This window comes from Scyliorhinus torazame, chromosome 8, assembly GCF_047496885.1.
Source record: "Scyliorhinus torazame isolate Kashiwa2021f chromosome 8, sScyTor2.1, whole genome shotgun sequence".
Lineage (NCBI taxonomy): Eukaryota > Metazoa > Chordata > Chondrichthyes > Carcharhiniformes > Scyliorhinidae > Scyliorhinus > Scyliorhinus torazame.
In genome coordinates, this window is record NC_092714.1 from 111,323,763 (window position 1) to 111,348,566 (window position 24,804).

A 24,804-nucleotide genomic window follows, 5' to 3' on the forward strand; every position below is an offset into this window, starting at 1 on the left:
TGCTGCCTCACAGCGCCAGGGACCTGGGCTCGATTTTGACCGTGGGTGACTGTGTGGAGTCTGCATTTTCTCCCAGTGTCCATGTGGGTTCCCTCTGTGTGTTTCGGCTTCCTCCCAGTCCAGAGAGGGTCGGTGCAGATTCACTAAGCCGAATGGCCTCCTTCTGCACTGCAGTGATTCTATAGAGTATGAATGTTGGTAAATGTGTCTTTCCTTTCCCGGAGGCTGATAAAAGTGCCTTCACTACAACCATTGTTGAAATAACTTTATTGTGCATTCACTCAATAAACTGTCATGGGATCCAACTTTAAAAAATCTAGAGGAAGTCAAATCTTCTCTTGTCTACCTATCCAACACCTTGATAGAATATATTTGAATTCACATTGTTCAATGGGTAAAATAAAAGGGAAATTCTGCTATTAGTCTAATGATTAGGTGCCTCTTTATGCTACTTACTAGGGTTCAAATTGTGAATTCACATTTAAGCTGAAGTACATTACCACCAGGTCTTTGTCAAAATACATATTCACTTGCAAAAGATATAGAGGATACAAAATTCAAAATAATGTGAAGTTTAGGGGCAAAGCAAACCAATTTTTAAAAACAATAAGGGCTTGTACAAGTGAAGATACTGAAACAGGCCTAAAGGAACAAAGCCACTGAAGTACATTCGCGAAAGCAGGTGAAGACATACAAAAACACAAAGGAAATTTAGAAATCTGCCAAAAGGTCAAGCTGAAATGTTAACCCTTATTCTCACTCGACAAATGCTGCCGACCTGCTGAGAATTTCCAGCATTTAGTGCTTTTACTTAAAAATGAAGAGCATCCTAACGAGATAATCAGTCTCATCTGTTAAAGCTTAAAAATTTGGATCAAGCAGTTGTTGACAAATATACTAGGTTCTTCACATCAGGCTTGGACGTCTAAGACATGAAAGAGGATGTTACATTGCAAATAGTTATGTTTAATTCTTACATTAAGTAATACTGAAAAGAAAGAGGCTTGCTGTCAAAGATTTTCATCTCATACTCATCAGGACAGATACAAGAATACCAAATCTCAAAAGGAACAATTTATACTGAATGAGAAGAGGGAGCTGATGGGTTGGCAAGTAATCTCTGATTCAGGTTTAACCATGGAAAATGCAATAAGGAACAGTTAACTGCCAAGCTTTTGTTTAAATTCATATTCTGTTTGGTCAAGACAATGCCATGGGGAATGAACCAGGGAATGGCTGCCCCACAAGCTTTTCCTTAGTTTAAAGAGATCAGCTAGCAACTAAATATCACTTACTGCATTGCATCTTGAATATCACATACACTGCAGCCATAGAGTAGATGGATATTGAATTCAAAACAAGGGAGCTGCTCCTGCAAACTGTTCGGTCTTGGATGCTATTGAATGTTTTCAGTACTGTAGTTTCTGCATTCAATCAGACCAGTGGTGAGAAAACCATCACATTTCTTACTTGAACCATGTAGACAGGTGGGGAGTTAGGAGGGTTAAGTGGCAAGCTACTCATCATAGAATGCACAATGTTGATAAGATTAGTGCCATTGAAGCTTCCAATCATTGCTGATAACTAGAATATTGGGAATTGGGCAATAGTGCTGTCACTGAAGATCAAGGGAAGTGGATGTGCTTTTTCTTGTTGAAAATGGTTACCACCTGGTACTTGTGGCATGAATGCTACTTACCATATCAGTCCATGCCTGAATATTGCTCATGTTCTCCTTTAACTTGCTTCATTACCAAACTGGTTGCGAATGGAGCTGAAAACTGTGGAATCAGCAGAAAACTTATTTTAATTTTGACAGATGGAGCATCACTGTTGAAATAGCTGAAGATCATTGAACAGATATGCAAAACTTTTTTTTTTTAAAAATAGTGTTACGGGAGAGAACTGAAACTCTTTCCCGTTTCCTTCCTGGCCACAATTAGTGACTTCTTGGAGTAGGAAGGCATTTATGTTTCTCAATCTGATTGAGTGGTCAATTTATAAAACAATCAGTAGCAAGATTTCATGAGTTTAAATAAAGGGGATTGTTTATTCACACATTCACCCGGAAAGTCCCTAACCGCTACTCTGCACACTCACACACATACCCAAGTTAAAACTCAAGCGGGTAATGCATTTTCACAAGTTGTAAACAAAATAATAGTTGATAGTTTGTGCGTTTGGCTCATCGTGGGAAAAACAGTTATTGCAGGCCCACCAAATGAAGTGGTTCACTCCGAAAGGATGGTTTCGCTAGCTGGAATCATACAGATGGTTTCGATAGCTGGAATCATAGAGATGGTTTCGATAGCTGGAATCATACATCAACATTTTTGCAGGATTCCCTCAAAGGGTTGATTTTTCCAATTGATTGTGAAATTGGTTATTTGCAGTGTTCTTACCAAGAGGTCAGGTTTACATTCTGGTGGACTTGGAAAAGAAACACTTAGGAGACTTGAAGATGTAGCAGTAAAAGCTTTGGCGTTACTGCCTTTTTGTAGCTGTTGTTTCTTGCTGTTTTCTTTGCAGGCCACTCTGTTTCTCTCTGGTTCTTGGGTTAAAAGAGTATGATGGAAGGACGGTTTCAGTCACATGGCCAACTGTTATTATCCACCCACAATGGTTTTATAGCTAGAAGTCACTACTTACATAACGGAGAATGGATTGTGGGGGGGGGGGGGGGGGGGGCTGTTCATACACACTTACAATAAATTAGCTTCTGTAGCTTTGTTTGGTAAGTTTCGAACTTAAAGTCTGGAAGCCCATTGATTTTGTCTAAACCACAAACAATAGGTGCAAATTCTGTCTGGTTACATCCAGTCAAGGGGAAGACCCCCACCCACAGTTATTCAATCAGGAACATTCCGGAGACTCAAGGCAGAAATTTCAAAAAACACTTGACCTTCAGCAGCCATCTAAGCCACCTTGTTAGTGTTCATTTTGTACCTGAAAAGTACATTTTGAATGTAATCCATGTTTAAAGGTATAAATAAGACATGCCTCACTGAACAGGACAATGTTCTATAGTAGGAGCAAGATTAACATATTATAGTTTGTAAACAATTCAGGGACAGTATAACAAAAACTAGAAACGCTAGTTTGCAGAACAAATCTAGTTTTCCCATTGGTTAACTAATGCAAACATTCAAATGAACTACCTTAAATGCAGAGCAATTTGTCAACTGTTAATTGACAATCACACTGACTCCCAAGGTCACTAAAGCTTGAAAAACAAGCAGAACGGTACATACCGATAAGAAAAACAAATTTCAGGCACATCCTCAAGTCATGCAATTTTCACAACATTGGAAATATTTCAATACTACAAATGAGAATTAACTGCAAGCCAAGATAAGGAGTAATAATGACAAGCAGCTGTGAATCAAGGCCATTATCGTTCCTTTGCAGACATAAGACACGTGAGTTCAAACACTTCCAAGAAGTGTGGTCAAAGTGCTGTATCATTGCTATGAGGCAAGAAAAACCCCAACTTGCTCCATGCCATAAAACCAGTATATCATTTTACTTTAGTTTTAATGAAAGCCAATACATTCCATAGCGATCAAAACCTTGTGAAAACGAATTTGTTTGACATGTAGACTGAAGTAAAGAGGAAACAACAAATGAACCTACCTATTGATTTTGAGCAATGTAAACCATATCATTGCCCCATATCAAACAAAAAAAAGGTCAAGTCCGCCACAATATCTGTTCAAATTCAATGGTAAAATTAATTATTACAATGACCTGCCTAGTGGGGAAGTTATTGATATTACCTGCTCCAACTTGGAGACCCAAAGGATTGGCATAACATTGGCAGCTTTATCTGCTCATCCATTCAAGATTCCCTTTTTAAAACCATTTATTCTCATAAGAGTGCAGGTGCAGCACGTTGAAAAGTTAAAAGTTTTCAACATGTTGCTTTAGTTTCAGAGTGTTGATAGTGCATACATAAAATATATGAGGAGGCGTGTGTCATATGAAGAGATTGAACAATTTAGGCCTCTCCTGTTGGAAGAATGAGTGGAAATCAAAGTGAGGTATACAAGATGATAAATGGAACAGCTAAAGTAGACGTGGAGCAGATGCTTCCTCTTGTGGGGCATTCTAGAACGCGAGGTCAGTCTTCGGATAAGAGGTAGCAAATTTAAAACAGAGTTGAGAAGAAACTACTTCTCCCAAAGGATTGTGACTCTGTGGAATTCACAACCCCAGAGAGCGGTGGATGCTGGGACAGTAAGTAAATTTAAGGAAGAGTTGGGACAGATTTTTTAATTGGTAATGGGTTGAAGGGTTATGGAGAACAGGCAGGACAATGGAGTTAAGGCCAGGATGAGATCAGCCATGATCGAATGGTGGAGCCGACTCAATGGGCCGAATGGCCTAATTCGGCTCCTATATCTTATGTACTTGGAATGAGAATGAAAAAATTCTTTGTTATCTGCCTGAGAGGAATGCATCTTGTGCAAGCTCAGATGTGAGATATTACATGAAAGGGTAGTAATCGCTCATCCTATAGTGTTATACCTGTTCACAAACTGCCTCTATGTAGGTTAAAGTTTCTGATCAAACATGGATTAGATTTTAGACACTGTGCTCTGCTGTAAAGTTGAAGAATAATATGAATAATGAGAATTGTTAAAATTCCCTTAAATGACAGGGATTGGTAAGTATTTTATTTCAAGGATCTCTTCAAAGAGGTTGGTGACAGCCTCTTCTCTGTTCAGAAATAATGAACAAAAGAAGATAGAAAGTATACTCTGGTTGGTAACAGGTAAAAAGAGGATATGCCACCTCACAGTACAAAGGTACACTTCCATTGGAATGTTGATCTTTGTGGGATTAGAGAAAGGTAGTCAGGAACCAGGCCCAGAAAGGAACCAATGCCTTTGAGAGAGGAGGGGTGCATATTACAAGAATTTGTTAATGTTAGCTCTTCAATTCAGCACTATTTGAATGAGACAACATCACTGTTGAGGGAAGATAAATATTATGAGGAAAGATAAAGCTCATCAGTGTGCCATTGCGGTAGCACTGCTGCCTCATGACTCCGTGGGCCCGGGTTACTGTCCGTGTCGAGTTTGCACATTCTCCCCGTGTCTGCGTGGGTCGCACACCCACAACTCAAAGATACGCAAGATAGGTGGATTGGCAATGTTAAATTGCCCCTTAATTGGAATTTTTTTAAGTATACCATCGCCGGCTGAATCAACAGCCTGCAACTGATATAACCCAGCAGCCTAAAGTATTTCATATTTGAAAACAACACCAACATATTCTGATGCAAACCACTAGCAATGCGGCAACATGTATTATATAATGCCTTTAATGTAATAAAATAAGACCATAAGACACAGGAGCAGAATTTGGCCACTCGGCCCATCAAGTCTGCTCCACCATTCAATCATGGCTGATATTTCTCTCATCCCCATTCTCCTGCCTTCTCCCCATGAACCCCTGATCCCCTTATTAATCAAAAACCTATCCGTCTCAGTCTTAAAGACACTCAGTGATTTGGCCTCCACAGCCTTCTGCGGCAAAGAGTTCCACAGATTCACCAGCCTCTGGCTGAAGAAATTCCTCCTCATCTCTGTTTTGAAGGATCGTCCCTTTAGTCTGAGACTGTGTCCTCTGGTTCTAGTTGTTCCGACAAGTGGAAACATCCTCTCTACGTTCACTCTATCCAGGTCTCGCAGCATCCTGTAAGTTTCAAGAAGATCCCCCCTCATCCTTCTAAACTCCAACGAGTACAGACCGAGTCCTCAGCCATTCCTCAAATGACAAGCTCTTCATCCCAAGGATCGTTCTTGTGAACCTCCTCTGCACCCTTTCCAAGGCCAGCACATCCTTTCTTAGATACGAGGCCCAAAACTGTTCACAATACTCCAAATGGGGTCTGACCAGGGCCTTATGCAGCTTCAGAAGTACATCCCTGGTCTTGTATTCTAGCCCTCTCGACATGAATGCTAACATTGCATTTGTCTTCCTAACTGCTGACTGAACCTACACGTTAACCTTAAGAGAATCTTGAACAAGGGTTTCCAAGTCCCTTTGTGCTTCTGATTTCCTAAGCATTTCCCCATTTAGAAAATAGTCTGTGCCGCCATTCCTCCTTCCAAAGTGCAGAACCTCATACTTTTCCACTTTGAATTCCATCTGTCACTTCTTTGCCTTCTCTCCCAGCCTGTCCAAGTCCTTCTTCAGCCCCCCCCCCCCCCCCCCCTGCTTCCTCAATACTACCTATCCCTCTACAGATCTTTATAACATCTGCAAACCTAGCATCAGTGCCTTCAGTTCCTTCTTCCAGTACCCAGGTCCCAAAGTGCTTCAAAGGAGCATTATCAAAGAAAGGTTAACAGCAAGTTATGTAACACACTATTAGGACCAATAGCCAAAAGCTTGCTCTTAGAGGCAGTTTTAAGCAGCACCTCAAAGGAGGAAAGAAAGATGGAGAAGTGGAGAGATTTCGGGTGGTGAGATTTAGTGGGGGAATTCCAGAGCTTAGGGCCTAGGCAACTGAAAGGCACCTTCACCAATGGTGGAACAATTATAATCGAGGATGCTCAAGGCTAGATAGAATTGGATGAGCATAGAGATCTCAGAGGGCTGTGGGGCTGGAGGAGATGAGAGAGAAATAGAGATAGGGAGGGATAAGGCCATGGAGGGTTTTTTTTTAAACATGAGATGTTGATTAACCAGGACCAATGTAGGTTAGCAAGCACATAGTTGATGGATGATTTAAATTGGTGTGAATAAGCACATGAGCAGACGAGTTTTGAATGACCTCAATTTTACCAAGAGTAGAACTTGGGAGGGCAGCTGGGAATGCAATGGAAGTCAAATCTAGATGCAGCAGAAGTATGGATGAGGGTTTCACCAACAGATGAGCTGAAACAGAGGTGCTCTGATGGAACTTTTGGGATGAAATTAAGAGGTCTTATCGATTCCAGTGTTTGGAGTGAGCAAGGGCATGCCAGAAAAAAACACTGAAATTTACCACATAATTCTGCATTTCACAACCCAACAAGTTTGACTACATGAAATCTGGATGTGTGTTTTTTTTGGGGTGAGTGATGCTTTCCTCACAACATAACAAATGTAAAGGTTGCAACTTTTAATTGATTAAATCCCTCAGCTACAGGTTCACACTTTAGTCAATCACCTACCTCACTCAGAAACCTTGATGTTGAAACATTCCAACAGTAGTTGTAACTATTTAAGTTCCGAATGAAATAACTATAAACTCGAAATTTATTAAACAGGACATATCCGTACAGGTTAATTCCAACAATTTATCATCCACTCAACTATTTCATTCTGAAGAAAATGTGAAAGATTAATTTTATGACCTGGGTGCTATGGGAAATCCATTTTTCTAACATTATGCAAACAACTTTGAAAGTAGAAGGCCATCAGCTTCTGAAGTAAACCTCATAATGTGTGGTTGGTAGATATTAAAATTTCTTATATTTTTGTCTTTTCTAAATGCCATTGAAAATTAAAATGACAGCAGTTACCACAAGCTGTTTCACAGACAGCAAGTGAAAATTGTATCATATTTAGCATTGTGAGAACCAAAACCACTCTCTCTGCTGTAACTTCACCCTTAGTGCCAATAGGCAGTAGTGTTTCCAGACTGATATTCGAAAAGTAATGATCCCCGCACTTCTATACTTACAGATCCAGACCTGTTCGTACAAGATTAGAAATGCCATAACTCTGTTAGTATTGCAGCCAAATTGCTCAAGTGTTTATTGTTTCTTTGGTGCTTTGGATCAGATTTGCAAAAATCTGCTCCTTTAATCTAAAGCCAAGCTCCATATTATTGTATTGTATTGCGCTTCATTTTTTGCCAGATTGGAAGATATATTATTTCAGCTAAGCAAGTGATAATATTTCTTATTACGAAGAACTCAACAGCACTTAAAAACTACAATTTATCACTGGCACCAGATTATATGGCAATTTTGGAGATGTTTCCCTGATTGAATATTTCAGCTTTCTGTACTGTACATGGAACTAACAATCTAATTACATATAGCATGAGGTGGTCAATTGTCAATTAAGTCGGTCCAGGTTCGCATTAATGTCATTGAAGCCAAAATGAAACTATTGTTCTTAACAATATATTTCAAGATTGCATTGGCCATGGCATATTAACACACCGAATGGCTGTAAAATTTAGTTTAATTAGCTATTCTTCACATTGAGTTTTCAATGATTACTATGTAGCATAGAAACACAGTAAATAGTAGTGGGCCGAAATTCGGCCCTGTTCCACCATTCAATATGATCATGGCTGATCCTCTATCTCAACAGCATACTCCTGCCATCTCCCCATACAGTTGACAACTTGAGAGTCTAGAAATCAATCTTTCTTAAATATATTCAGTGACTTGACCTCCTGCTGTGGTAGAGAATTCCACAGGTTCACCACCCTCCTGATTAATAAAATTTTCCTCCTTTCAGTTCTAAAGGGCGTGCCCTGCACCCGAAGACTGCCCCTTTTTCTATGCCCGCAACCAGAAGAAATAACATCCCTGCATCCAGTCTGTCCAGCCCTGTCAGAATTTTATATGCTTCAATTAGATTCTCTCCTCATTCCTCTAAACTCCAGTGAACACAGGCAATGTTGACCCAATCTCTCCTCATACAACAATGCTACCAACCCAGGAATCAGTCTGGTGAATCTTCGCTGCACTCCCTCTGTGGCAAGTATATCCTTTCTTGGGTAAGGAGACCAAAACTGTACACAGTACTCCAGGTTTGGTCTCACCAATGCCCTGTACAGCTGCAGGAAGGCATCCTTGCTTCTGTGCTCAAGTCCTCTTGCAGTGAAGGCCAAAATACCATTTGCCTTCTTAACTGCTTGCTTTCAGTGACTGGTATATTAGGATACCCAGGTCCCTTTGTGCGTCAACATTTCCCAATTGAAATAATACTTTGCCATTCTGTGATAACTTCACATTTATCCACATTACATGGCAAATACAGTATACTTTCCCGCTCACTCAACTTGCCTAAATCACCCTGAAGCCTCTTTACATCCTCCTCACCACTCATATCATATTCCTACCTAGTTTTGTGTCATCAGCAAAGTTGGAAATAATACATTTGGTTCCCTCACCCAAATCATTGATGTATATTGCAAATAGCTGGGGTCCAAGCACAATCCTTGTGGGACCCCACTAGCCACTGCGAGAAATTCCTACTGTTTCTTGTCTCCTCAACAATTCTCAACCCATGCCAATATATTACCCCCAATTCCATGTGCTTGAATTTTGTGGGACTTTGTCAAAAGCTTTCTGAAAATCCAAATACACCACACCACACTCACCTTTCTTAATCTATTCAACTAGTTATGTTCCCAAAAAACTCCAGCTTCAATAAAGTAGGGCAAATATGCAATATTAATCAAAGGCGGCGATGAGGTGGCTACACAGACAATCTTTTGGAGGAGCATTGTTAACATATTAAGTGTAACATATCCACATTTACTTGTTTTAGCTCCGATACAACCTTACAGGGCCTAAACTTGTACTTACTGTGCTTCCTCTAATTTACTCCTTATGGTGCATGTTTCTTGCACACTGGGAGAGGAAAAACAGATCAGAAATCATTTGATGATCTTTAACTGAAGGCATCTACTCCGTCTGCAAGCACGACACCAACTTCCTGTCCAGTTGATTCCCTGTTGCAGACCTCTCCAATTTCACATGATCACATATGTACCTGCCATCATGTATAGACCATGCTAACATCTCACAGCACAGCTTGCTTGGTCTCCGATCATTTTGGAATCTCCTTGCCACTGGACCACAAGACCTGCTCTATCTAGGCAATCTCACCAGCACGCAACAACCACCCCATGTTTAAACGGAAAATCACACAGGCATCTTCTACTTGTCAAAATCAAGGGTAGCACCTGGAATGTTCGGTCCCTCCTGAATAACCTCACTGACAAACCCAAGTGCAGCACCAATTTCATAGCTCAGGCACTCAGGTACCTTGACAGTGACAGTGTCACCCTAAATGAAACACCACGTGCAAGAGAAGGTCGCATGGAGGAGCAAGGTGGTGGGTACACCATTTTCTGTAAGGACCTCCCAGCAGAAGAACAATGCCTCCTCGAGTCGGGCTTCACCATCAAAAATGATCTTATTTGGCACCTCAGCGACTCTCCATGGGAGAAGTGCCTCCCGACAGCCAACTCGCCCTTAAAAGAATCAGCATGTCACTGTCATCAGCGCACATACTCCTCCACTAAAGACAGGAGATGAGCACTCTCTTCGGCAATCTCTGGCCCGAATCCCAGCAGGTGACAAACTGATCCGTCTCAAGAGATTTCAATGCCACAGTCCAGAAGACAGGTCTCTGGAAGGTGTGATTGTCAAGAAAGGAGTCAGGAAAACAAACTCAAATGGAGTCTTTATCTTGAGATGTCTATAACATGACCTACTCATAGCCAACACCCTATTCTACCAGCGAGACAAGCACAAGGCTTAAAATAACACACAAGGTCCAAACAGCAGCACCTTCTCAACCACATGATTGTTCGAGATGGGGAATGCAGAGATGTATACATCACACTCACCATGAAAGGTACTGATGACTGGGGAACCAATCAGCAACTTATCCGATCCATTAACTCCATCAGCCAGTTCTACAAACAACAGAGCCAACCAAAACAACGCTGCAAGAAAATTATCAAAGGCTTCAAAGATCCCCGTTAAGCTCCAATGGTAACACTATAAGAACTATGTATCCCCGGGGTAGTCTATTAAACAATAAGTGGATGCTATTAAACAACTAAAACCACAATTCCAACTCAAAAGTACTCGGGAGCATTTAACTCTTTCCTAACAATCCCACAAAGGCAGCCCCCTCAGTCAGTGTATTACTGCCAACTCTCAACCTCCAGGCACCAGCCCACAGTGTCTGGCCAACCCTAAAGTCCACCAGTACAAGCACCCACAAAGCAGTCCTTGGCCACTCCACCAGGAAACACCGTTACTGGTTTGACAAAAATGATCAAGAAACAGAGGACCCAATTGAGCGCAAGCATAAATCACACTCGAAGCTTCACCACACTTCAAAATGCAGCATGAACTATAAAAATCTGAAGGCAACAGTACAGCTTAAAATCCATGTCAAAGAACAACGGTCACAGAAGATTCAACAACTTGCAGACACCAACATGTGCGGTTTCTTCAGTGCTGTAAGACAATCTTTATCAAGGGCCCATCATGCAGAGAGCCAAACGATTAGGAGAGCTCATCAAGGACAGGGAGGCAATTGCTGCTTGCAGGAGAGAACTCAGCAACCAGGCTCTGCTTTAGGATTTTAACGCTCTCAACTCCATTCCTTAAAGTTCAGCTGCTCAGTCTCATTGCCAATCCAGTCCACAGCAAAGTTGAAAAAGCCATTTGGCAACTGAAAAACAAACCCCTGGAGCACATGAAATTTTTGCCAAAATTCTGAAGCACAGAGGAGATAAACTTCTGGCAGTGCTGCTCGGCCTCATCATCATCCAACTTGGAAGAGGAGCACATGCGGAGGAATCTCAGGATACTGTGATCATGACTATATTCAAGGGGGAAGAAACGTTTGAGTGTGGTAATTACAGAAAGTCTCACTGCTGTTTGCAAAGGGAAGATCATTTCTTTAATCACTTTTGACCAGTGACTGAAATATTCCTTCCAGAGTCACAATGCGCTTTTTGCTAATCAAGAAGCACCATGAACATGATCTTCACTGCACAGCAAATTCAAGAAAAATGCAAGAAATAGCACCAATTGCAGTACATGGGCTTTTCGACGACACAAAAAAGCCTGTGACTGACAGCCACAAAGGCTTATGGCATTTGCTCAAATTTGTTTCCCTCTGACATTTGCCACCATCCTCTGCCTATACCACAATTATATGCAAGACATGATCTTCACTAGTGGAACCACCACAGACCCCATCTCAATAATGACTGGGGACAAACAAGTTTTGTCATTGCACCAACCTTCTTCCCCATCTTACTCGCTGCAATACATCATCTCGCCTCCAGGAAATTACCTACAGTTATGGAGCTAATTTACAGAATAGGTGGGAAATCACTCCAACTCTGTTATTGAGCTAAAGTACGCAGTGACTCTTGTGCATGCACTCATTCAGAAACTGAGCTCCAGATGCGGTCAACTCCTTCTCCAAAGCACATGAGAAACTGGATCTTTCACTAAACACCCAGAAAAATAAGTTCCTCTTCCAATCAGCTCCCACAGCACAACATCCCCCCCATTGATTAAGATCAATGGTGATAGATTCTGGAAAATGTGGCTTTTTTACATATCTTGGGAGCCTCCTCTCAATAAAGACAGGCAAACCACAGCAGTTCAGTCCTCGGCTATCAGAGGAAGAAAGAATGAGGATCACTCAAGGCTAAAATCATGGTTCAGCAGACACTTCAAAGTACTGGAGAAATATCAGTAGCGGTGCCTTCACAAATCAGATTGCAAGAAAGGGACTCAACAGCATTATCCTCTCCCAAGCCAACATGCTCAGCATCAAGGTGCTCATCATTCAAAACCAACCCTGGTGGGCAAGAAATTTTGATCATAGTCTGACAGACTCCCGAAGCAACTGCTCTACTCAGAACTCAGTCACAGCAAGAAGTTCCCAGGAGGACAACATAACATTTTACGGATGTCCTAAAAGCAACCCAGAGGAAGGCAAACATCCCCAGTAACTCATTGGGATCTTGTCTTGTGGCCAACCTAATTGGAGAAGACCCATTCAGAAAGGCACTGAACAAATTGGCGGGGAAGCCCAGATGCAGACGAGGAGCGTACAAACCTCTAAACAACTCACCCACCTGGCCTTTAAGGCATTACTTTTCCTACACGTGGCAGAGTTTACAGATTGCACCTTGGACTTATGGACTTATCAGGAGCTCAAAGTCGTCAAACTGAATTGGAAGCAAGTCATCCTTGATCTGGAGGGGAAACGACACTGCACCAATAGTGTTTAGTATTTAGACCACTATTCCAGCAACTGCACGCTTTTAACTATAGACCCATATTTGTTATTACAGGAGGTATTGGAAATGTGGGATGGATCTGTGCCAGGAGTGGGGGGGGGGGGGGGGGGGGGGGGGTTTGGCTTTAGCAATTGGGAGAAAAACCCTTCATCAAGGCACTGCTGGTAACAGAGTTTCAGCCCATGATGAGGATTTTGTATCCCACGCTACTTAACGAAGATCTTTTTTAAATTTCAGGCCCTTTTCCCTCACATCACATCGGCTATTCACAGTCTACATTTTGTTTACAATTATTCATATTAGTGTCTAGGTAATCTTACCCACTAACAATTTTGTTTTCGTTTAAGAAAATTACAGGTCAGTTTGATGCACCCCTTTATGTATTTTTGGAAGGTGTTCAAATGCTTCTTTTGTTCACTTTTCACACTCTCCAGGTTTACCAAAATGGTATCTTTTCCGTTCTCTTCACAGGTGCTCGCTGATGCATTGTGTATTTCTATGGTTCAAAATACTAACGGCATCAGATTGAGGCTGCTTGGCTAAATACCCCAAATGTTCTAAAAAGGTAGAGATGGAGCAACTGAGGGACAGAACCAACCTGTCACAATCCCATTGGAGAGATCCTGAAAGGATTCTAAAATTTCATGTCTGCGAAATACAGCTTTTATAAAGAAAAGAAGGATTTGCATTTATATATCACACTTATGACCACCGGATGTCTTAAAGATGTATAATCACTGTTGTAATGTAGGAAACATTAAATCTTTGTTCCTGAAAGAAAAGTATTGCAGATGCTGGAAAATCTGAAAGGGGATGTTAAACCCAAGCATGCCGCCTCTCAAGTGGCTGCAAACAATCCCATGGCATCAATCTGAAGGGGCACCAAGGAAATAACCACACAGTGTCCTGGCCAATATTTATCCATCAATTAACACAAAATTATCACATTGCAGTTTGTGGGGTTTCCTTTGCACATATTAGCTACCATGTTTCCGACATTACAACAGTGATTACACATCAAAAGCTCTGTTGGTTGGAAATGGTCTTTGAGACATCCAGTGATCATAAAAGTGTTATATGAATGCAAATCCTCCTTTCTTTTTAAAATCTATATTTCCCCATGATGTGATATTTTTCCACCTATTGAGGAATGAAATGAAATGAATGAATGAAAATCGCTTATTGTCACAAGTAGGCTTCAATGAAGTTACTGTGAAAAGCCCCTAGTCGCCACATTCGCCTGTTCGGGGAGGCTGGTACGGGAATTGAACTGTGCTGCTGGCCTGCCTTGGTCTGCTTTCAAAGCCAGCGATTTAGCTATGTGCTAAACCAGCCCCAGGAAGGCTGCAAAGTACATGGCTTGCAATCTGCAAAACCTTTGGCGCAAAGTTACTCTGTAAAAGTAATTATTAATTCTGATATAAATACATTCACTGCATGCGTAAATATAGAAGTTTCAAGCAGCAACTTTGATCTGTGCAAGTTTCCTTCAGCAGGAAAGAGCTGCATGAGGGAAGGCATCGATCATCATTTAAATTTAAAGGCAAATCTCCTCATGCAAGTTATCTGCACCTCAAACGATTCAAAATGATCGCGTCAAAGATTTGGGATCAGTTCATACATGTAAAATTCATTACATATTTGAATTTTATTTACAATGGAAATTTGAATTTAGACTTCAGTTTTCAACTCATTCCTGCCTCCCACATCCAGTTCAAAGGAGCAACCCCACATACAACACTGGAATTTTCAGAAACACTATTTCTTCTATTGCTTTAAAGAAAATACTAAAAGCCATTCACTTTTGAAGCCAATTAAAGTGAGACACAATGTGGAGCGAGTTTGAAAATTCAACATTGTGGATGGAGCCAGAGTTAGAAATTGCCAAAATTGTCCAAAAGGCTGCTTGCCAAAAGTTGGGATGGATCGAGGTGGTGGTGGAATAAATTACAAACTAAACTCACTTCTGGAAAACAGGATAGTTTCTCCCACCTCACAAAATTAAGCGAATTAATTTTTAGTCTGAAATTTCTTGTACAATATTGCACGCTTCCACATATTTCAGTACCTGGATCATGTCTGCTTGCTCATTTTGCAGATTGTATGGGCAGAGTCAGCAATGAAAGTGATAAAGAACTTCAATTCAGGAAAGCATTTCAATCGTAGACTAACAATTCTCTCAGCCTGCGTGAATGCTACTTGTCCAACATGTAAAGACTCAAATAATGCAAACCATAATACTTCAAAAAAGAACAATTTGAACAGAGGTTGTTTCAAGTCAACCAACTGGTTGTGTAGTGGGGGTAGCAGGACTGGAGAGCAGTGGGAGGGAGAATGACAAGCTTTCATTCAATCAGTTAGAACAAATAAAATGACAAAAATTTCAGCTCCTCATGGCTGAGAATCCAATTTCACCCTCCTGATCATCTCGGACTACCTTCTCCGACTCCACGAACGCACCACTCCACCTACCCTACTTATCGACTAATAGTTCACAGGACATTTAAACTTGCCATATGGCAGCTAGCACCATTGAACGGTCTTCTGCCCCAATTCTCTTCACAAGTCTTTGTATGGATTTCTGTGCTAAGCAAATTTTTCTGACTACTGCATAGGTAGTTGGGTCCAAGTAAGTGTGCCGTTTTCTGACTGATCAGTGACAGATGCTGAGGTTCCGCCACTGAATAGAAAATTTGGGTCATAATATTTCATCTCACCTTTCTGCAGTTTCACAGCCAAATAACAGTGAAAGATGGGATCTGACTTTTCAGGTAAACACGACACCCCTATAATTCACACATACACGTGAAGTAGTAAATAACTTATTCATACCAAAGAGTTGAGTCAATTTATTGGCAAAAGCTTTTGGGAGAAAGCCAGGCACTCCGCAGTGCTCGTGGTCACCATCTCAATTGTACAACGGCAGTTAGCCTCTTTTATACATGTGCACACTTGATTAGTTCCTCATTAGCTTGGGGGGGTTACATACATGACCAATTAGGCCCCCCTAGCAACAATTAGCTTCCAATCACATTCCTCTGAGACCATCCATTAACTAACGTCCACAACTCCTTGTCCACAATTACAAGGATAACAGGTGTCTCAATAGTTAACGGTCAGTTTGTCAGAAACAGAATGACTCAGCAATTAATCGGAACATTGCAGATGTCAGTAGGTCAGTTAGAGAATGACTCGCCAGTAACCGTACTTATCAGGTCATTGCAGAATTAGATTGCCGTGGTGAGTAAGCTAGTATAGAATGACTCAGCAGTCCACACTATTGCAGGCATAAGCTAATAATTAAACATAATAAAATAGAGAGAGTCTTAATGAATAAATGAATAACCTCCAATGTAAATTTCCCTTAACACACGCTTCTGACTGAGTGATCAACAACTATCACAGTTACTTTGAATCTTGACGATACAAATGAGATCTATTTCAAAATGAATATTGTAATATATGCCATAAAATATTTCCAATCGCAATTACAGCAATTCAAATAGACCTCAATCAAAATTCTTGATATTCTATGAATCAATGTACAACTGAACATGCAATAAGACGATCAGTTGCTCACTCAAAATGGAGATCTGGAATACGCCTGCCATGTTGCGACAATCAACTTAATATTCCAAATAAGCAACAGAAGTTTCTTTTCTGAGGAGAGGAAGTATAAAATGACAAGTGCTCTTGGGACACATCAGCTGAGAGGGATCCATTACATATTTCACTGCAGAAACAGTAGGTGTTAACTGAAACTGTACGGATTCTATGCTTCTACAGATAGGAAACTGCCTCACAACCCAGCAAAAAAAATGTTTAAATCTTAAAAGGGTAGCAGCATGGCACATTGGTCAGCACTGCTACCTCACAGTGCCAGGGAGCCAGGTACAATTCCGGCCTCGGGTGATTGTCTGTGTGGAGTTTGCACTTTCTCCCAGTGTCTGCGTGGGTTTCCTCCAGGTTCTACGGTTTCCTCCCACAGTCCAAAGATGTGCAAGTTAGGTGGATTGGCCATGAAGAAATTGCATCTTAAGTGTCCAGGAACGTACAGGTTAGTGGGGTGACAGAATAGGGCTGGGAGTAGGCATAGGTAGAGTGTTCTTTCAGAGGGTCAGTGCAGACTTGATGGGCTAAATGGCTGCATTTTGCACTGTAGGGATTCTATTCTAACAGAAGCAGAATCTTCCTGGAACTGCAGGAAAATAATCTCTTTTCTCTTTCATCTTTGCCTTATGCAGGCATGAGGGAGGCAGTGGCGTAGTGGTACTGTCGCCGGACTAGTAATCCAGAGACCCAGGGTAACGAGCTGGGGACCCAGATTCGAGGGAAGGGAATGTGCCATTCTTACCTGGTCTGACCTGCATGTGCCTCCAGATGTACAGCAATGTGGTTGACTCTAAAAGCCCTCTGAAATGGCCTAACAAGTCACTCAGTTGTATTCAACAAAAGGAAGATGGTTGTGGCGGTTGGAGGTCAATCATTTCAACTCCAGGACATCACTGCAGGAGTTCCTCAGGATAGTGCCCGAGGCCCAACCATCTTTAGCTGATTTATCAATGACCTCCCTTCCATCACAAGGTCAGAAGTGGCGATTTTTGCAGATGGCTGCACAATGTTCAGCACTATTCGTGGCTCCTCAGGTAATGAAGCAGTCCATGTCCAAATGCAGCAAGACTTGGACAATATCCAGGCTTGGGCTGACAAGTAGCAAGTTACATTCGCGCCACACAAGTGCCAGGAAATGACCATCTCCTATAAGAACGGTGTTGGTGAGGCCACATCTGGAGTAGTGTTCAGTTTTGGTCTCCTTACCTGAGAAAGGACATATTGGCACTGGAGGGAGTGCAGAGGAGATTCACTAGGTTGATCCCAAAGTTATGGGGATTAGATTATGACGAGAGGTTGAGTAGACTGGGACTGTACTCATTGGAATTTAGAAGGATGCGGGGGGATCTTACTGAAACATATAAAATTATGAAGGGAATAGATAGGATAGATGCGGGCAGGTTGTTTCCACTGGTCAGGGAAAGCAGAACTAGGGGGCATAGCCTCAAAATAAGGGGAAGTAGATTTAGGACCGAGTTTAGGAGGAACTTCTTCACCCAAAGGGTTGTGAATCTCTGGAATTCCTTGCCCAGTGAAGCAGTTGAGGCTCCTTCATTAAACGTTTCTAAAGAATAAAGGGATTCGGGGATATGGTGTACGGGCCGGAGAGTGGAGCTGAGTCCACAAAAATCAGCCATGATCTCATTGAATGGCGGATCAGGCTCGAGGGGCCAGGTGGCCTACTCCTGTTCCTAGTTCTTATGTTCTTATGAGAGGATCTATCTAACCATTGCCCCTTGATACTCAATGGGATTACCATCGCTGAATCCCCCACAATAAACATCCTGGGGATTACCATTGATCAGAAACTGAACTACCCATATTAATACTGTGGCTACCAGGGCAGGTCAAAGGCTAGGAATCCTACGTCGAGTAACTCACATCCTGACCCCCCAAAGCCTGTTCACCATCTACAAGGCACAGTCATGGAATCCCTACAGTGCAGAAGGCCATTTGGCCCATCGAGTCTACACCGCCCTTAGAAAAAGCACCCTACTTAAGCAGATGATTCCACCCTATCCCTGTAATCCAGTCACCCCACCTAACCTTGTGGACACTTAGGGGCAATTTAGCATGGCCAAACAACCTAATATGCACATCTTTGGACTCTGGGGGGAAACCGGAGCACCTAGGGAGAATGTGCAAACTCCACAGAGACATGCAAACCCGACACAGTCACTCGAGGCCGGAATTTAATCCGTGTCCCTGGAGCCGTGACGCAGCAGTGCTAAGCATTGTGCCGCCCCAAGTCAGGAGTGTAATGGAATACTCTCCACTTGCCTGGATGAGTGCAGCTCCAACAACACTCAAGAAGCTCAACACCATCCGGGACAAAGCAGCCCGCTAGATTGCTCCCCCTTCCACAAACATTCAATCCCTACACCACCGAACAATGGCAGCTGTGTGCACCATCTACAAGATGCTCTGCAGTAACTCACCAAGGTTCCTTTGACAGCACCTTCCAAACCCACAACCACTACCATCTAGAAGTACAAGAGCAGCAGATACCTGGGAAACCCATCACCTGGAGAATCCCCTCCAAGTTACTGACCACCTGACTTTGAAATATATTGCCATTCCTTCAGTATCATTGGGCAAAATCCTGGAACTCCCACCCTAATACAGTGGGCGTACCTACACCTCAGGGACTGCAGCGATTCAAGGCAACTCACCACCAGCTTCTGAAGGGCAACTAGGGATGGGCAATAAATGCTGGCCTAACCAGCGATGCCCACATCCCGTAAATTAATTTTAAATGTTTTTTTTTTTAAATGGTTTGATATTTTACAATGCAATGTAAAATGAACATAAACCTTAAGAATGGACATATAACACGGGGAGCCTTCATAGCACAGAAAAACAGCAAGTCTGCAAACTAGCATATTGAGATTGTCAATGTCCCAATCTAAATAATATACAGCATATAACACTCTATTCAATTCCAATTATAACTGAGCTGAAGTGGGTAATGACCACTCTGGACTGCCAGTCCTCCTGATAACCATACCCAGAGTAATCAACTTTTAGTATTATGGGAGATTTATTGAACAGCACTGGCCAGATGTTAGCATTCAGTGTAATTTATCTATCTGACATTTCAGTTCAGATACATGCTTAGACTCACATGTATACATTTAGTATATCAGAGACAAATGTCTGCATTATAAACAATTAGCACCAACTACATTATGATTTTCTTTCTATGCAATAGTGATGTAGTGATAAATAAACTTGTACGAATTGTAAGAACTTTAAGATGTGCGGAACGGTTCCCTCATTTGTGCAGTTCTTCCCAAACTGTCACCTAACTACATGCTGGGGGAACACAACATTTTTACCTCTGCTACTTTATCCAGAAGATAATTGTGGAATTTGCCACTTTCTCATGAACAAGTTCATCCCGACCTACATCTTCCCTAAATTGTCCTGGGACCATTTTTAGCTCATACCCCTTTGAATCACAGAATAATACAGCACAGAAGAGGCCCTTCGGCCCATTGAGTCCGCACTAGACGCATGAAAAACACCTGACCTGCCCACCTACCTAATCCTATTTGCCAGCACTTCAACTAAGGGTACCAGCTGCTCCCTATCCCCCTTGCCCATGCCCCTCAATCTTCTACACCTCGATCAGGTTGCCCCTCGGTCTTCTCTGCGCCAGCAAAAACAACCCAAGCCTATCCAACCTCTCTTCATAACTTTAATGTTCCATCCCAGGCAACATCCTGGTAATCGCCTCTGCACGCCCTCAAGTGCAATCACATCCTTCCTATAATATGGTGACCAGAAATACACACACTACTCCAGCTGTGGCCTCACCAAAGTTCTGTACAACTCCAACATGACCTCCCTGATTTTGTAATCTATGCCTCGATTGATAACAGCAAGTGTTCCATGTGCCTTTTTCACCATCCTTTGGCTTAACTTGAACAAATTTTCCAATTTACTTATCTATACTATTTGACATAGTCTATACTACAATAAGATCTTCTTCAAAGCCTAATATCTCCACTGCACACACTATGCACAAATTCAATTCTTGGCATCAGGGATCCGCACCATCTCCCTGACTTCAATGGGCAGCACGGTAGCATTGTGGATAGCACAATTGCTTCACAGCTCCAGGGTCCCAGGTTCGATTCTGGCTTGGGTCACTGTCTGTGCAGAGTCTGCACATCGTCCCCGTGTGCGCGTGGGTTTCCTCCGGGTGCCGGATCCGGTTTCCTCCCACAGTCCAAAGATGTGCAGGTTAGGTGGATTGGCCATGATAAATTGCCCTTAGTGTTGGGTGGGGTTACTAGGTTACAGGATAGGGTGGAGGTGTTGACCTTGGGTAGGGTGCTCTTTCCAAGATCCGGTGCAGACCCGATGGGCCGAATGGCCTCCTTCTGCACTGTAAATTCTATGATAATCTATGATAATCTATGACTCATTCTTGATTTGCTAAGCCACAAAATGGTATTCAATATTCTGACCAGGAGACTGCAAGATTTTAAGCATGGCACCTGCTGATTCATTACCTAATCATCGAGCACAATAAATCAGCATTCCCCTTTTTTGTTGCTGCTCCAGAGTGCTGGTAAATCCACTATGCAAACAGTAACTAGTTAGTCCACACAGCAGCTATATTCTGTAAGGTAAGAGGGGATGGAGGCTAGGCCAGTTACATGCTCCTCCTGTAGGATGTGGGTGGTGAGGGATACCACCGGTGTCCCCACTGACTATACCTGCGGGAAGTGCACCCAACTTCAGCTCCTCAAAGACCGTGTTAGGGAACTGGAGCTGAAGCTGGATGAACTTCGGATCATCCGGGAGGCAGAGGGGGTGATTGAGAAGAGTTACAGGGAGGTAACCACACCCAAGGTACAGGACAAGAATAGCTGGGTTACAGTCAGGGGGAAAAAAACAAACAGGCAGACAGTGCAGGGATCCCTCGTGGCCGTTCCCCTTCAAAACAAGTATACCGTTTTGGATGCTGTTGGGGGGGATGACCTACCGGGGGAAGGCCCTAGCGGCCAGGTCTCTGGCACTGAGTCTGGCTCTGGGGCTCAGAAGGGAAGGGGGGAGAATAGAAAAGCAATAGTTGTAGGAGATTCAATGGTTAGGGGAATAGATAGGAGATTCTGTGGTCGCGAGCGAGACTCCCGGAAGGTATGTTGCCTCCCGGGTGCCAGGGCCAGGGATGTCTCGGATCGTGTCTTCAGGATCCTTAAGGGGGAGGGGGAGCAGCCAGAAGTCGTGGTGCACATTGGTACCAACGACATAGGTAGGAAAAGGGGTGTGGGAAAAGGGGTGTGGAGGTAATAAACAAGTTTAGGGAGTTAGGCTGGAAGTTGAAAGCCAGGACAGACAGAGTTGTCATCTCTGGTTTGTTGCCGGTGCCACGTGATAGCGAGGCTAGGAATAGAGAGAGAGTGCAGTTGAACACGTGGCTGCAGGAATGGTGTAGGAGGGAGGGCTTCAGGTATTTGGATAATTGGAGCGCATTCTGGGGAAGGTGGGACCTGTACAAGCAGGACGGGTTGCACCTGAACCAGAGGGGCACCAATATCCTGGGAGGGAGGTTTGCTAGTACTCTTCGGGAGGGTTTAAACTAATTTGGCAGGGGAATGGGAACCGGATTTGTAGTCCAGCAACTAAGGTAGCCGATATTCAGGACGCCAAAGCTTGTAATGAGGCAGTGGGGAAGGGAACACTGACAAAGGAGAGTATTTGCAGGCACGGAGCTGGGTTGAAGTGTGTATACTTCAACGCAAGAAGCATCAGGAATAAGGTGGGTGAACTTAAGGCATGGATCGGTACTTGGGACTACGATGTGGTGGCCATCACGGAAACTTGGATAGAAGAGGGGCAGAAATGGTTGTTGGAGGTCCCTGGTTATAGATGTTTCAATAAGATTAGGGAGGGTGGTAAAAGAGGTGGGGGGGTGGCATTATTAATTAGAGATAGTATAACAGCTGCAGAAAGGCAGTTTGAGGAGTATCACCCTATTGAGGTAGTATGGGTTGAAGTCAGAAATAGGAAAGGAGCAGTCACCTTGTTAGGAGTTTTCTATAGGCCCCCCAATAGTAGCAGAGATGTGGAGGAACAGATTGGGAAACAGATTTTGGAAAGGTGCAGAAGTCATAGGGTAGTAGTCATGGGCGACTTTAACTTCCCAAATATTGAGTGGAAACTCTTTAGATCAAATAGTTTGGATGGGGTGGTGTTTGTGCAGTGTGTCCAGGAAGCTTTTCTAACACAGTATGTAGATTGTCCAACCAGAGGAGGGGCAATATTGGATTTAGTACTGGGTAATGAACCAGGGCAAGTGATAGATTTGTTAGTGGGGGAGCATTTTGGAGATAGTGACCACAATTCTGTGACTTTCACTTTAGTAATGGAGAGGGATAGGTACGTGCAACAGGGCAAGGTTTACAATTGGGGGAAGGGTAAATACGATGTTGTCAGACAAGAATTGAAGTGCATAAGTTGGGAACATAGGCTGGCAGGGAAGGACACAAGTGAAATGTGGAACTTGTTCAAGGAACAGGTGCTACGTGTCCTTGATATGTATGTCCCTGTCAGGCAGGGAAGAGATGGTCGAGTGAGGGAACCATGGTTGACAAGAGAGGTTGAATGTCTTGTTAAGAGGAAAAAGGTGACTTATGTAAGGCTGAGGAAACAAGGTTCAGACAGGACATTGGAGGGATACAAGATAGCCAGGAGGGAACTGAAGAAAGGGATTAGGAGAGCTAAGAGAGGGCATGAATAATCTTTGGCGGGTAGGATCAAGGAAAACCCCAAGGCCTTTTACACATATGTGAGAAATATGAGAATGACTAGAGCGAGGGTAGGTCCGATCAAGGACGGTAGCGGGAGATTGTGTATTGAGTCTGAAGAGATAGGAGAGGTCTTGAATGAGTACTTTTCTTCTGTATTTACAAATGAGAGGGGCGATATTGTTGGAGAGGACAGTGTGAAACAGATTGGTAAGCTCGAGGAAATACTTGTTAGGAAGGAAGATGTGTTGGGCATTTTGAAAAACTTGAGGATAGACAAGTCCCCCGGGCCTGACGGGATATATCCAAGGATTCTATGGGAAGCAAGAGATGAAATTGCAGAGCCGTTGGCAATTATCTTTTCGTCCTCACTGTCAACAGGGGTGGTACCAGGGGATTGGAGAGTGGCGAATGTCGTGCCCCTGTTCAAAAAAGGAACTAGGGATAACCCTGGGAATTACAGGCCAGTTAGTCTTACTTCGGTGGTAGGCAAAGTAATGGAAAGGGTACTGAAGGATAGGATTTCTGAGCATCTGGAAAGACACTGCTTGATTAGGGATAGTCAGCACGGATTTGTGAGGGGTAGGTCTTGCCTTACAAATCTTATTGAATTCTTTGAGGAGGTGACCAAGCATGTGGATGAAGGTAAAGCAGTGGATGTAGTGTACATGGATTTTAGTAAGGCATTTGATAAAGTTCCCCATGGTAGGCTTCTGCACAAAGTAAGGAGGCATGGGATAGTGGGAAATTTGGCCAGTTGGATAACGAACTGGCTAACCGATAGAAGTCAGAGAGTGGTGGTGGATGGCAAATATTCAGCCTGGATCCCAGTTACCAGTGGTGTACCGCAGGGATCAGTTCTGGGTCCTCTGCTGTTTGTGATTTTCATTAATGACTTGGATGAGGGAGTTGAAGGGTGGGTCAGTAAATTTGCAGACGATACGAAGATTGGTGGAGTTGTGGATAGTAAGGAGGGCTGTTGTCGGCTGCAAAGAGACATAGGTAGGATGCAGAGCTGGGCTGAGAAGTGGCAGATGGAGTTTAACCCTGAAAAGTGTGAGGTTGTCCATTTTGGAAGGACAAATATGAATGCGGAATACAGGGTTAACGGTAGAGTTCTTGGCATTGTGGAGGAGCAGAGAGACCTTGGGGTCTATGTTCATACATCTTTGAAAGTTGCCACTCAAGTGGATAGAGCTGTGAAGAAGGCCTATGGTGTGCTCGCGTTCATTAACAGAGGGATTGAATTTAAGAGCCATGAGGTAATGATGCAGCTGTACAAAACCTTGGTAAGGCCACATTTGGAGTACTGTGTACAGTTCTGGTCGCCTCATTTTAGGAAGGATGTGGAAGCTCTGGAAAAGGTGCAAAGAAGATTTACCAGGATGTTGCCTGGAATGGAGAGTC

The 24,804-nt window shown here is 42.9% G+C and overlaps 1 protein-coding gene across 5 annotated transcripts in view; it reads right to left on the bottom strand.

Moving 5' to 3' along the window:
• The window catches only part of LOC140428038 (transcription regulator protein BACH1-like), a 101,716-nt gene that overhangs the window by 68,280 nt on the left and 8,632 nt on the right, over positions 1-24,804 (bottom strand). For 4 of the 5 annotated variants that reach the window (XM_072514022.1, XM_072514023.1, XM_072514021.1 and 1 more), the window contains exon 2: positions 1,700-1,781. The exons of the other annotated variant lie outside the window; for it this stretch is intronic. The gene's annotated coding sequence lies outside the window, so the exon portion shown is untranslated. The remainder of the gene's footprint in view (positions 1-1,699; positions 1,782-24,804) is intronic. 5 annotated transcript variants of the gene reach the window in all.